Source organism: Pezoporus flaviventris, unplaced genomic scaffold (genome assembly GCF_033815535.1).
Source record: "Pezoporus flaviventris isolate CSIRO_AGI_PZ_B2104156 unplaced genomic scaffold, CSIRO_AGI_Pfla_v1 ptg000054l, whole genome shotgun sequence".
NCBI classification, from domain to species: domain Eukaryota; kingdom Metazoa; phylum Chordata; class Aves; order Psittaciformes; family Psittacidae; genus Pezoporus; species Pezoporus flaviventris.
Window position 1 is genome coordinate 5,325,919 of NW_026892602.1, and position 12,245 is coordinate 5,338,163.

Genomic DNA, 12,245 nt, shown 5'->3' on the forward strand with positions numbered 1-12,245 from the left:
GGTTGGAGAAGAGAAGGCTGTGTGGAGACCTCACAGCAGCCTTCCAGTATCTGAACAGGGACTACAAGGATGCTGGAGAGGTTCTCTTCATCAGGGACTGGGTGATGAGTTTAAACTTAAACAGGGGAAGTTCAGGTTAGATATAAGAATGAAGTTCTTTACTGTGAGGGTGGTGAGGCACAGGAACAGGTTGCCCAAAGAAGTGATAAATGCTCCATGCCTGGCAGTGTTCAAGGCCAGGTTGGACAGAGCATTGGGCAACATGGTCTAGTGTGAATTGTCCCTGCCCATGGCAGGGGCTTGGAACTAGATGATCTTAAGGTTCTTTACAACCCTAACTTTTCTATGATTCTAAGAAAATATTGTAGGTTTTACCAGGAAAATTTATCTGAGCTGAAGTAGCGTCTTCTCCCTGACAGTTTAGTCAGTCCCTAGAGACTTTGAAGAATTTGACCCAATTATCATTAGATTTACCTTGGGAAGGATATGGACTTAGGTGGTGCCAAAAATCTGGTGCAGATAATTCTCCAGGCGCTCCTTCCTGCATTACTCTGGCTCCAAAGTCCCAGAAACTCAAACACTCTTGATAGACTGCTGTGAGCTGCTCTTTTCCATACTTTCCTTCATTTCTGGGAGTTGTTTCTTTTGACTCAGCAATAGCAGAGAAGGAAAATACTCTGGGATTCAGGTATATGTGATATGTATATCCTTTGTAAAGTCATGCTTCCTGATTGTGAAGGAGAACACAAGTAAAGCCTGTCTGTGCACCCAGCTTGGATCTTGCATTGAAAATCATCAAAATCTGAATTATACGGAGGTTATGCAGCACTATGGGTAAGTACATTGGCCTTTCATGTCTTATTATGTTGTTGATTAGTTAATGTTTGTAAAGCACTTTGAAGATGAAAAGCCCTATATAAGTTCTAAGTGTTATTATCTCAAGAGACCTGGGTTCAATTCAAAGGTGCTTAATTGCATATGCCATAAATTAGACTTAATGAGTTGTGGAATCATATGATTTATGGGATGTATACAGGTTTCTCAGCTAGGTCTAAGCCTCATGGTCTGCTGCAGTACTTCTTTAGGTATTCAAAGTTGTTAAGAAAAGTTACACAAAAATAGAGAAGATAATGTCTAAAAATAATTGGATTGTATTTCAGTACTATTTAGGACTTGGGAGAGCAAATTACCATGAGCTTTGTTCTGCTGTATCTAGGGATTTTACAGTGACCAAATTCAAAATGCTGGAGGCAACATTACTGTTTTCAAATTGTGGTATAGGCATAATTCTAATTCTCACTTCTATCTTTTTGCTTAGCAGATAGGTGCTGAGCAGACAGGATTACTGTGACTGCTGTCCTCCCACTAATGCCCTGAAACATCCCATCAAGGCTGTGGACCTCTTGGTGTTGGGTTATGCTCAGAAGCATAAGAAAATCTCTACTCTCTAGAATCCATTTTTAGATATATTATTATCTCTAGATATACCATATCTCTAGTTCCCAACTCTAGAGATACTATTGTATCATTTACAACTGGCTATTACAAGTGGGTAAAGTGTAAAAAGGGGAAGCAGCGGTTATAGGAAAATGTGGTTTCATTGGCTTTGCAGACCTGGGAGTTTTCATGCTATGTAACTTACCTATTTTGTGGCCAGAAAGCTGCAGGATTTGCCCGGCTTCAGCCCAAGCACCAGGGCTACTGTCTGGCAGTGAGTGCAGACAGCTTCTCCAGGTTGTTTCTTAGCCAGCAGAGCTCAGAGACACAGAAGAACTGCAGGATTCTTCACCTGTCCTAAAGCACCTTCCATGTGTTCCTGCAACAGAATATCTCCATTTTACCTTGGGCCTTTGCAGGCATATTGGGAGCAGCAGAATTTAACCTGAGTATGTTAGAAGTGATTGTGTTTATTAGTACAACCTAAGTAGATTGGAAAAACTAATTAATTGCAATTTACTATAAGTGTCTCTAACAGACTTCCTTGAAAGTATTTATCCTGAAGTGAAAGTCGTTTGATTTAGTTAATGTTTATTGTAAGCATATGCAGACCATCTTCCAGGGGAAAATGTATTTTTGAGTACTCCAGACAATTGAAACTAGTGAGGCCACTGTCTGGAGAAAGCATCTGTAACCGCAGCCAAAAGAGGAACAAGATTTCTGACATTCTTTCAAGACACGTGTTTGAAGCATGGGCTCCCATCACTTTCAGAGTGACTTGCAGACCATTTTCTTTATATAGATTTAGACAAGTCAGGGTGGGCCTGGATTCATCTTGATAAAAGCCTTTGTGGTTTCTCCTCATCCTTTTTCTCCTATATTATTGCTTATTTCAATTAAGAATATGTTGTCGAGAAACTCCAAAGGGGACAAAGCATAGTTTTGGACTGGTTTTATCACTTGTATTTCTCCAGTCTTACATGTTGATTACTAGGGTGCATCTCCTTCAAAAACAAGATACAGTTTTGCTGAATATACTTCATATACTGTAATAAACAGGAACTTCACATGAATGCTGATTTTAGCTCCAGGCTGTGGCTACACGTTTTAGTAGTGTAGCAAGCTTACCAACAAACCTTTCCTTCCCCACCCTACACCCTTCCCTTTTTACGATGAACAGATTTTTATCTGGCTGTCTTGTGACTTGGGTATTTTTACAGCAGGTTTAGGAACTTGTCAAATATTTGGAAATTTGAGAATGAAAACAAACCAAAAGCTTTAAAAAAATGGTATTTTATACAGTATGCACCAACTAGATAAGATTTTGACTTGCTGAAGTACATACAGGATTCTATTGTCAGACCTACCTCTCATTACTTTAGTAAAAGTTATCAGTCTGATTCCTTTTTTTTAATGCTCCAAGGCACTAACTCCACTGAGGTGCCAAATCAACGAAGCTTTAAGACCCTCTCTTCATTTCTGAACTACTATAACCTCTTGTCAAAAGGCAATACGAATATTCATATTGTTATTAATTCATTTGAGCATTTCAAGTCTGTCTCTTTTCCTCCTGTTTCCAAGATGTTACTGACTGACATAATCTAGCAGTGACATCACTGTTACATAAACATCAGTGGGCAAGAAAATGAGATAAGTGTAAGCTCTAGTGGCTGCGCTGAACTGCCTATTACAGAGACATTAGGGAGGAAGAACAACTGTACAACACTGTGAAAGTGCTTTTTTGCAGCCAGGCCTCCAACTCTTACCAAGTGTGCTAATGACTGTGAAGGGTGCTCTTTGAAAAAAAAACATGGGTTACAAGAAGTATTAAATGTGTGTGGAGAAACATCTTGGTGAGTTAACATCCAGTAAAGAATGCTGGGCACTTGGTGATTGTGTTTGGTGATCCAGTTAGGAGTTTTACAAAAGCAGTCACCGTCCTTTCGACTTGTGACTTCCCCAGTCGTTTTCCTTTTTTAAGTCCCTAATTTAACAAAACACTTATCTGTCTCTCCCTGAAAATTTCTGACTGTGGAAACACAGCTCACAAGGTCTGGAAGACTTCTGGATCATTACTGCCTTCTGCTTCCTTTCCTTGTCTGCAAGTGATGGGTTATAACAGGTCAGCTGCAGAATGGAAAATGTGGCAGTAAATTGTGGGGTAAGTCCAGATTTTATACTGATGTGTCTGATTTTTATACCAGAGTGGATGAAGAGCATCTATCCCTTCTGACAGAACATGGCGCAGACAACGTGAATCATCCTAAACTCATTGATACCTGTTTATTTCAGTGAACACGTGGACCTCTGGATTTTGTTTCAGCAGACCTGAAAAGTTTACTGATGATCTGCTGCATGATTATGTAATTGCATTCTCTCTACAGTCAAGATGTGGTGGAGAGAGGAAGAAAAAAAGAAAAAAAAAAGATTAAAATGTTGGTTTGTTCACTGAACTGTTGGTGTTAGCAAAGGAAGGGTGAGAAGCATAAAGAGCCTTCAAAATTACTGGTGTCTCTGGTGCGATACGGTTTAAATTTTAAGCACATGTAAAGCTTTTTTAAAATCACACTAATCTTATGCTGTTCAGTGTTACTGTAATACTTATTAGAGTGCTGGGAGGAACAGCTTAATGTTAACAGATTGAGAATTATGTTCATAGATACTCAGTTCTAGCAGTAATGTTATGACACCAAATATTTTAGTCTTTTGCACATACCTACATATTCCTTCAGCAAGAAGCATTGTCCTCTGTGGCTGGACAAAAGCATGTCTCAATTTAACTCTCAGCTCAATAAAATGTTTTTATTCTGAATGTTACTTAAGCTTAAGTTTAGACATGTCAGGAGGTCTGCTGTATTTGATGACTGAGGCTAATGAGCCTGGAGTTATTCTGAACCAGGGTTTGATTTGACAGTATGTAACCAAGTACATGTGCACACCAACATCTCTTTTAGAGTTTCCTCAGGAAATAGGCAATGAAATTATTTAATAAGTATTCATCAGGAAATCTGAGTTATTATGACTAAGTCTTTACAGTTAAGCCTAAACTTAGTTCTGCACTAGGTGTTGATTGAAATTTTGGCTGAAGTAGGCACACAGTCCATGACTGTGTGCATCAGTGAAGAGATTTAATAACTGAGGTGGTCAAGTCATACTGTTGCCTGACAAAAGATATCAGAAAGCTTTTAGGCTTAAAAATGAACAACTCCATAAGGCCAGAGTTTGTCATGGAAACATCATCACCATAACTAATTGGTGTTATTCGTTCACCCCACTAGGCTAATAATTTGTAATTGTTGTTATTGTAGCATATGTCCAGCACTTAAGCAGTGTATATTAGTGAGAAGACCTGGAGTATTCCTCAGGAGAAAGTGAGAAACTGAGCTGAAAATGCCAAATCAACCAGGCAGATGGAATTTATCTTTTTTTTTCTCTCACTTCCTCATACATGCAAACAAGGAAGCAAACAACCACTATCTCCCAGTTTCACAAGAAAAGAGTAAGAAGTCAGAAATACCATAACCACTGAAAGGCAGCTTGAATACAGAAACACTCCTCAAGAGTGCATTCAGTTTCTCTGACACTGGTACCTCTGACCCACTGAGACACACTCCATGTCACCGAGAAAGGTAGAAACAGCCCTTTGGTCAACAATGAGCAAAGATCAAATCCACAGGGAATTTTAACCACTGTATTTCAACTTCCTTCTAGTGAGAAAAAAAAAAAGTAAATAAAAAAATAAGGTATATACAGAAAATCTGTCACCATTGGGTTTGGGTTTGGGTTGTTTTGTTTTGTTTTGATTTTTACAAAAACTCAAAATCCCACAGAGTTGTTTTGGATTAAGAGGGAAGAAAAGGATGGGACTCTTGTCTAAATGCCATGTAAATGGTTTTGTCTCCTTCCATTAAAATAGACATAATTAATGAGGAATCTGATTCTAAATTGTTCTTAAAACCAGATCACATCAGCTGCATATTTTCGTTTATGATTTCCCTTGCACTGATAATGCAATACATGCTAATGTGATTTAAGAGTCAGAATTGAAAAAATATTCAAAACCTGCAATTGCTTCATCTAGATTGAGAGGAACCAGAAGTCCCTTGAAACATTGCTCAGAATTACCCATGGTTATGAAAAAATGCCATTAATATGCTTACAGTGGGCCTTGTAATAGTCTTAAAAAAAAAAAAAAAAAAAGGATGTTACACTCATCTGCATGCACTTAAGATCAGTGTGCTAAAATGTAATGCTTGAGCTCATGATGAAAGCTACAATCATTTGCCCTCATGGTACGAAACTGAATAAAATGAAGGGTTCAGAATGAACTGCTGCAAATCAAGACTTCAAAATCTCTCTTAATCTACTTTTTGTTCAATATCTTTTATTGCAAGAAGAGTCAAATAAAGATATTTGGGAGCAAACAATAATAACGAGTGTTCATATGATGATGATGATGAAGCAGCATTATTGTCTTTCCAGTGCCACTAAAGTGAAAGTTTACATCAATTTTTTAAAATCAGGGGGGCTGGGTCTTGTTTAACAAAGATCCCAAACAGGGAAGTTAAGCCTATTAGCCTGAATGTGACAGCTAATATGCTGATGTTAAGAATGCACTTAAAGTCAAGAGCTCCTGGACAGGCATTTTGTCTCATTAAAGTAGAAATAAATGTCAGAGTGAAGAAGATAAAATCGTAATATAAAATGTATTAATATAATCAAGCATACTGAAGATATTGCCACTCTCTGTTATTTGTTAGTAAAAGGAGCGGTATGTATTTCTGTAATGGATAAAAAGATTACCCATAAGAAAACATTCTGTTCTCTTACACGGAAAGCATTTTATATGAAACAGAAAGTTGCTCATTTATTGTTTTAATACCTAAGATCAGTGTCCATTAAACAGCAACTCATGTAGTCCTACAGTCTGACTTCTTAAGTCCAAGCAACTTGTGAGAAATAATGGAAAAAGCATTTTAAAGGCTGTGGAAAGGTAACAGCCTGGAAGTATGTTTAAAAAAAAAACTGTGTCTCTTAAGATTTTTCATTAAAAAAGCAAGCTTAATGTAAAATAAAATAGATTAAGAGATTGCTGATGTCCCTGCAACAGCAGCAGTCTGAGTGCACATTGTATATGCTTGATTAAGTGATTCTGATATCTTGATTTGGTTTGGCAACTGAAAACCTTGTCTTACTATAAGTCATTTTTTACCACCTGGATTTGCATATACTTATGATATCTGTTATATTAATTATATCTATTTTCACAGGTATAGACAGACATACCCCAGACTTGTGGCACCCATTAATAGATCAAGCAAGCCTGTGCAGCTGTGTTTTGATCAGTCGAAAGGTTTCCTGGCATCTGAGAACCAAAATCACCTTTTGGATGTGACAAGTGCATCTGAGTATCTAGCAAGTGAAAATCAAGGGTTTCTGTAAGGAAGGAGTAAGAACACCTACCACAAAAAATTAAAAGTAAAATAACCTTTAATAATCGCAACAATGCAAACTCAATTGTATGCAATGCTCCCAGCTGGCATTTAGCCATCCATCATTTGCTAGCTCATAAAGCTGATTTGTACTCACCCCTCCTACCCCTGTTTCCCGGAGCTGTTGGCCTCTCTTCACCACTCCTTTCCCATAGGCACAGATGACTGAGACCCAAACGCTCTTTTGTCTCTTCCTGTGGAACTCTATTTTTTATCGCATGCATAAGAGGGGAGTTTTGTGAGCAGCTTGCTTTCTTCTTCATTGTTGAATGCCACTTACAAACTGTTGATAGACACTTGGAAGGTAACTGAAATGCTAGACACAGAAACAGGTATAATTCAAGGAAAACTGACCTTCATTGAATAAGGTCAAAATGCTTCAACCACCTCTTTCATTTGAAACTCCTCATTTACAGACTCACACTTCTTTCATTGTAGCTTAGAGTTGACATAAATATATGTGGGATCTGTGTTAGTCTTAAAGATAAGTTCAGCTAGACTTAATGAGTTCTGTGACTAATCAAACTCTGAAAAGAACACACACCAACTTCTCTCCTCAAATTGTTGTAACACCAAAATTGTTGAGAGCACAAAAATTTCTTTTCAAAAATCCAGTTTGGGTACTCCAGCTCCAACTTTGTAATTCCCAGTTCTAATTGTTAAATATGCTAAATATGTTAAATATTATGTCTGTATGTTAAATAATCTCCTGAGGAAGCAGAAAAAATACTAACCTCTAAATTAAGAGGTCTAAGAATTTGAACTTTCATCTTGGGGTTTAGAAATCTAAGGCCATTCTTAGATATGTTTAAAGGCTGTAAACCACCAAAGGCTTTTGGACAAAATTTTTGTGGTCCTTTCCAGACCTGGTCAGTAGAGATACTTGACCTTTTCTGGTGCTGTCAGTTACCCAGGCTATTTTTGTTGAGAAGGCTAAGAATGGAGATTTAACAAAATATTTAATGAAGTTTTACATAGACTGTCTGAAGCATTTATTTGCTATATTATGCACATCTTTAAACCTAATGCTGTTTATTGTTATGGAAACCCATGCTTTTTGACTCATAAAAAGTGGCAGCAACTAGCACTTGTAGCTTTTGAGTACTTACCAGTACTTCTGTGTCCATACTCTTTAAACGGTGTCATTGTTCAATACCACAGACAAAGGAAGCACAGGCCTAGCTTCCTTTCTCACCACTAAGAATGATTTCTATCACACCAGCAGTAAATAGGGACCTGCAAAAGGCGTAGATGTAATTAGAAGCATTTTAATGTCCTTTTACACTATTGGAGTAGCAGAGAGGAAGCCGTTAGCCCTTCTGTTTCTTTGCTGGGAAGTGCTTCAGCTACGACTGATATGGACTGGGAACAGGGATTTCCTCCTCTCAGGTTCTGAACTGCTACACCAACACACTCAGCACAGACATGCTTCTTCACATTTATCTTAGGTTAGTACATTCCTTTATTTAACTGCCTCTGATCTGACTATGTCTGATCATTCCTTCATCTCATTTTCACTTAACCTTTTGCCCTCTACACAGACTAAGCATCCTATTGGTTATCTCCCAAGGGAACTTCTTTCCCCCCCCCACTTCCCCTTCCTCTGCTCTTTCTCCAATTTAGGTGCTTTATGCCACTCCTGGTGATATACCTGATTACAATGGAAGAAGCTGTAGATCTTTTTATAATTGCTGGTTTACTTAAAACATTGATTCTTTACCTCCTGTCTGTTTTCAGGTCATCACACCTCGCTGGAGGTTTCCCTGGTTTAATGAGCAACTCAGAAAATATAGAGGACAAGATGATGCGGGTCCTTGTACATTCTTGTATTTGAAAGCTTCTCCATAGCATCTGCAAGAGGATTTTTGGCACCTGCCTTGTTAAACTGGTTGTCCAATATTATCTCTCCAGGCAAGTAAGATCCTGGCAATCATTATCATCCTGTTTCACTTGTTCTCAGTCTTTTTGACACAGACAGATTAATTCTCCCAAGCTCCTTTGGCAGGTAAGGAGTTCTCTCTTTTTAAAATATGATAGATATTATTGAATATTTCTTTTAATCTGTTACTGTCATTCCTGGGCTAGGTGGTAGTTTCTCTATTCAGATGTTAACCTGCAGCATCTTCCAATCACCTACTCTTTATGGAGCTCTTTTGTAAAATGCTGCTGTTTAATTTACGACTGCCTAAGAAGCTCCATCTAGCATAAGCTCTACAACATCTAATGTCATTCTCCCAATACTCTCATTGTCAAAGGTCACATAAAGCAAACCGTTGCTTCATAAAGAAACTCCTTCTAGTTTAAAACAGGAGAAATGGCAGCTCTTGGGCAAAATTTGACCATATAGTTTCATGGGATGCACTGGAAAGGGATGCATTCTGGCAAGGAAGACAATAATTCAGGTTCTTTGGTTCAGTGCAGGAAATGGCCCAACTGAAATGTACTGGCAAAAATGTCATCATTTTCTTCACTTCCAATTTCTCAGGAAAAAAAAATAATAGAAGGTTGTCTGAGGAGACACAGATACATAAAACCAGAAAGACCTCCCAGGCTGACTTGAAATATGTTCAAACTGCACATCCACTTCCTGCTCCCTAGAACCCAGTAAATATTTCTTTGGCCCCACGAAGTATTTTAGTATGAACCCAGGAAGCCTCAGATTGACCTTGGAAATAAGATTCTTAATTTTCAAAGTAAACGTCTCCGCCACATTACTGGAGGATTTGCACTTTTCTGATTGAAACATAAAACATGTCTCTTTTGCCAAATGGGGTAGATTATACTGTGGGGAACTGGTTGTTTTCCCAATTAACTGACCATAGGCACTTTCACACTCTTTTTCTCAACTTTTAAACCCCAGTACAATGCTGGTGGCAAGGTTAAAATATCTACTTTAGGCCATTAGGGGCAGGGTTAAGCCCATGTAAAGCAGTAGAGCTGATGTCAATGACCTACCTTGCTGAGCATCTGGTGTATGCCTCTACAGAGATTTTGTTCTGTATTCTCTTCAGGTTACATTGAATGTTTAACAGCATTTGATGCTGCAGTATCCTTTTAGCTTACCTTGAATCCCATTTGAGATTTTAGATTGCATATGTCTGGATTTGATTAGCTTTGTCAGTTTGTTTTCTTCTGATGTTCTCCTCCCCTGCTGGCTAATGCCAGCTATGTTAACTCTTCTTCACCCAAGACAAGATCTCACTCCCTGATGGAATATAATAATAATATGGTTTTGAAACAGTCTTTGTTATCAACTTCTGAAAACATCTGACTCATACTCAGGCGTAAATTTCCTGGTCTGGTTATCAGTGTGCTGTAGAAAAATACAATTTTGACGCTGAAAATCATTGCGACCACAGCCTTCCTTTTCTCTGCCAATCTTGTTTAAGAGACCAAAACAATAAAGATGGACACTTTGATTGACATCTACTATATTAATTGAATTAAATTTGCCTTTAATTCTTACAAAAGAGCAAATAAAATAAGGTGATGCTTTTTCTAAATGAGTTTAGGTTTTGTTTTGGCTTGAGTATCTTACTTGAGGCCAACCAGAAGTGTTGAAACACTGTCAGCTAGTATTTTATATAGGGTTCTGATCCAGAGCATCAATGCAAACAACAAATTACCCAAAATGTGGCCCTTGAACCCTCACCGTGTCCTGCTGAATGCTGTGTGCTCAGGGTTTCACTGGAGTGTAGCCACATGGTGCAGATTTAAGAGCTCTATGGGGCTCAGGTAATATTCATATATCTGAAAAGCACTGCTATCCAAACAGAATGAACCTTTGAACTTTGTTAGGGTTTTGATATGATGTTAAGCCTCAGATTTATAAAGCCAAAACAGAACAAAACAAAAGTGGGCTTGCTTTCATTCTGTTTCCTGACTTTGCACTAAATTGTCAGCAAAGCAGGCCTTTTACCTATAAACAGATGGCATACAATTCCGTGGGATTTTCCCACATTTGATGAACACACATCAAGTCCATTTACATGAGCATGGAAAATATTAAAATGACTACCAGGACTGTGCAGTGTAAGACACCTGGAGCACATTGCTGCCAGCAAGCTTCTGAGGTGGAGATATTCTGGCACACAGTCATGGTTCTGGGGACTGGGCCATTTTTGACTCAGGTTATTGCATCTTTTGACACCTAGAGACATGTTCACCTCTGACCCAGAAACATCTGCAACGTCAAACTATAAAAACAGGAATAGAAATGTAGCCTTTTTTGTTGTTGTTGTTCCTTACTGTTATTTTTATTTTCTATTGAAAAAGATTTTAAAAGGCCTATGAAATATAAAATTGCTTTTTTGCCATAGTTGCAAAACTCATTTCAGTTTTCATCTGAGATGAGCTTGTAGCAAATTTCCAGAGTTGAAAAACTAATACAATAACCTACTTGGAGGTCCACAGCCCAAAGCACTGAGCATAGCACAGCCTGCCTCTCCCAGTGCTTGAGGAAAGCAGGGGAACCACCACAGTGGCCAGCTTTGTCCTCGTCCCACCATTCACCCCGGCTTTTTCTCACTGGTTTGTATTGCCTGCAAAGTCCCTGTGTATTCTGACTTTCCTTCCTAAGTTAACACTGACTGATTTTTACTCACCAAGCCCTAACTTTCGCTCCTTCCGTGCAGGCAAGATTTATAAATATCTGGGCCATTACTGCTGCTCTTCTGACATCACCCGTCATCAGAATACCAGTTCTACTGGTGCTGCATGGGTGACTGTAGTTTCTCATATCAGGTATGTGTATACTAACCATTTAAGACCAATTTAAGTCTTTCTTTCACCTTTCTTGTTATGATTTGCTCCTGTAATTTATACTCGGATTTTTTTTTTAATTAATTTTGCCTAATAACTTTTAGCTGAAAAAACTTGAGCTGTGATTCTTTCTGTGTGACAGTTTGCCCTCCTATAGAATGAATTTGCATTATTTGTAGTGGAATGTGACAATCTTTGGATGAATGACACTATAGAAATCACCAGAATTATTATTTTGACTTTTAGCTATGGTAAAATGTAGTCATGTTTTTTATGTTTCACTTAACATGAGAGATAGTATATGGCACAGAGCAACATACTATGTTGATAGAAGTGTTATTGCTATAGTTGGGTTTGCCAAAATTAGCACATTTCCCATTGGAAAAAAAAAAACAAAACAAAACAAAACCAACTTTAGAGAAGTTTGTCTTTTCTGAGTACAGGCGTTTTATGTTAGAGCCTTAGAGCTGATTCTGTCTCTCCTAAGTTATAAACCCTTATGGATGTACCATAAAGATGTCCACTTAATGCAGAGAAAAGCAGATTAATTGATCA

General features: G+C 38.1%; 1 long non-coding RNA gene across 1 annotated transcript; it reads left to right on the forward strand.

Annotated features, from left to right (window-relative positions):
- Positions 1-1,426: 1,426 nt before the first annotated feature.
- Positions 1,427-8,893, forward strand: LOC133277325 (uncharacterized). Its single transcript, XR_009746153.1, has 3 exons — positions 1,427-3,598; positions 6,708-6,915; positions 8,667-8,893. It is a non-coding gene; the product is annotated as an uncharacterized LOC133277325 (long non-coding RNA).
- Positions 8,894-12,245: the final 3,352 nt, after the last annotated feature.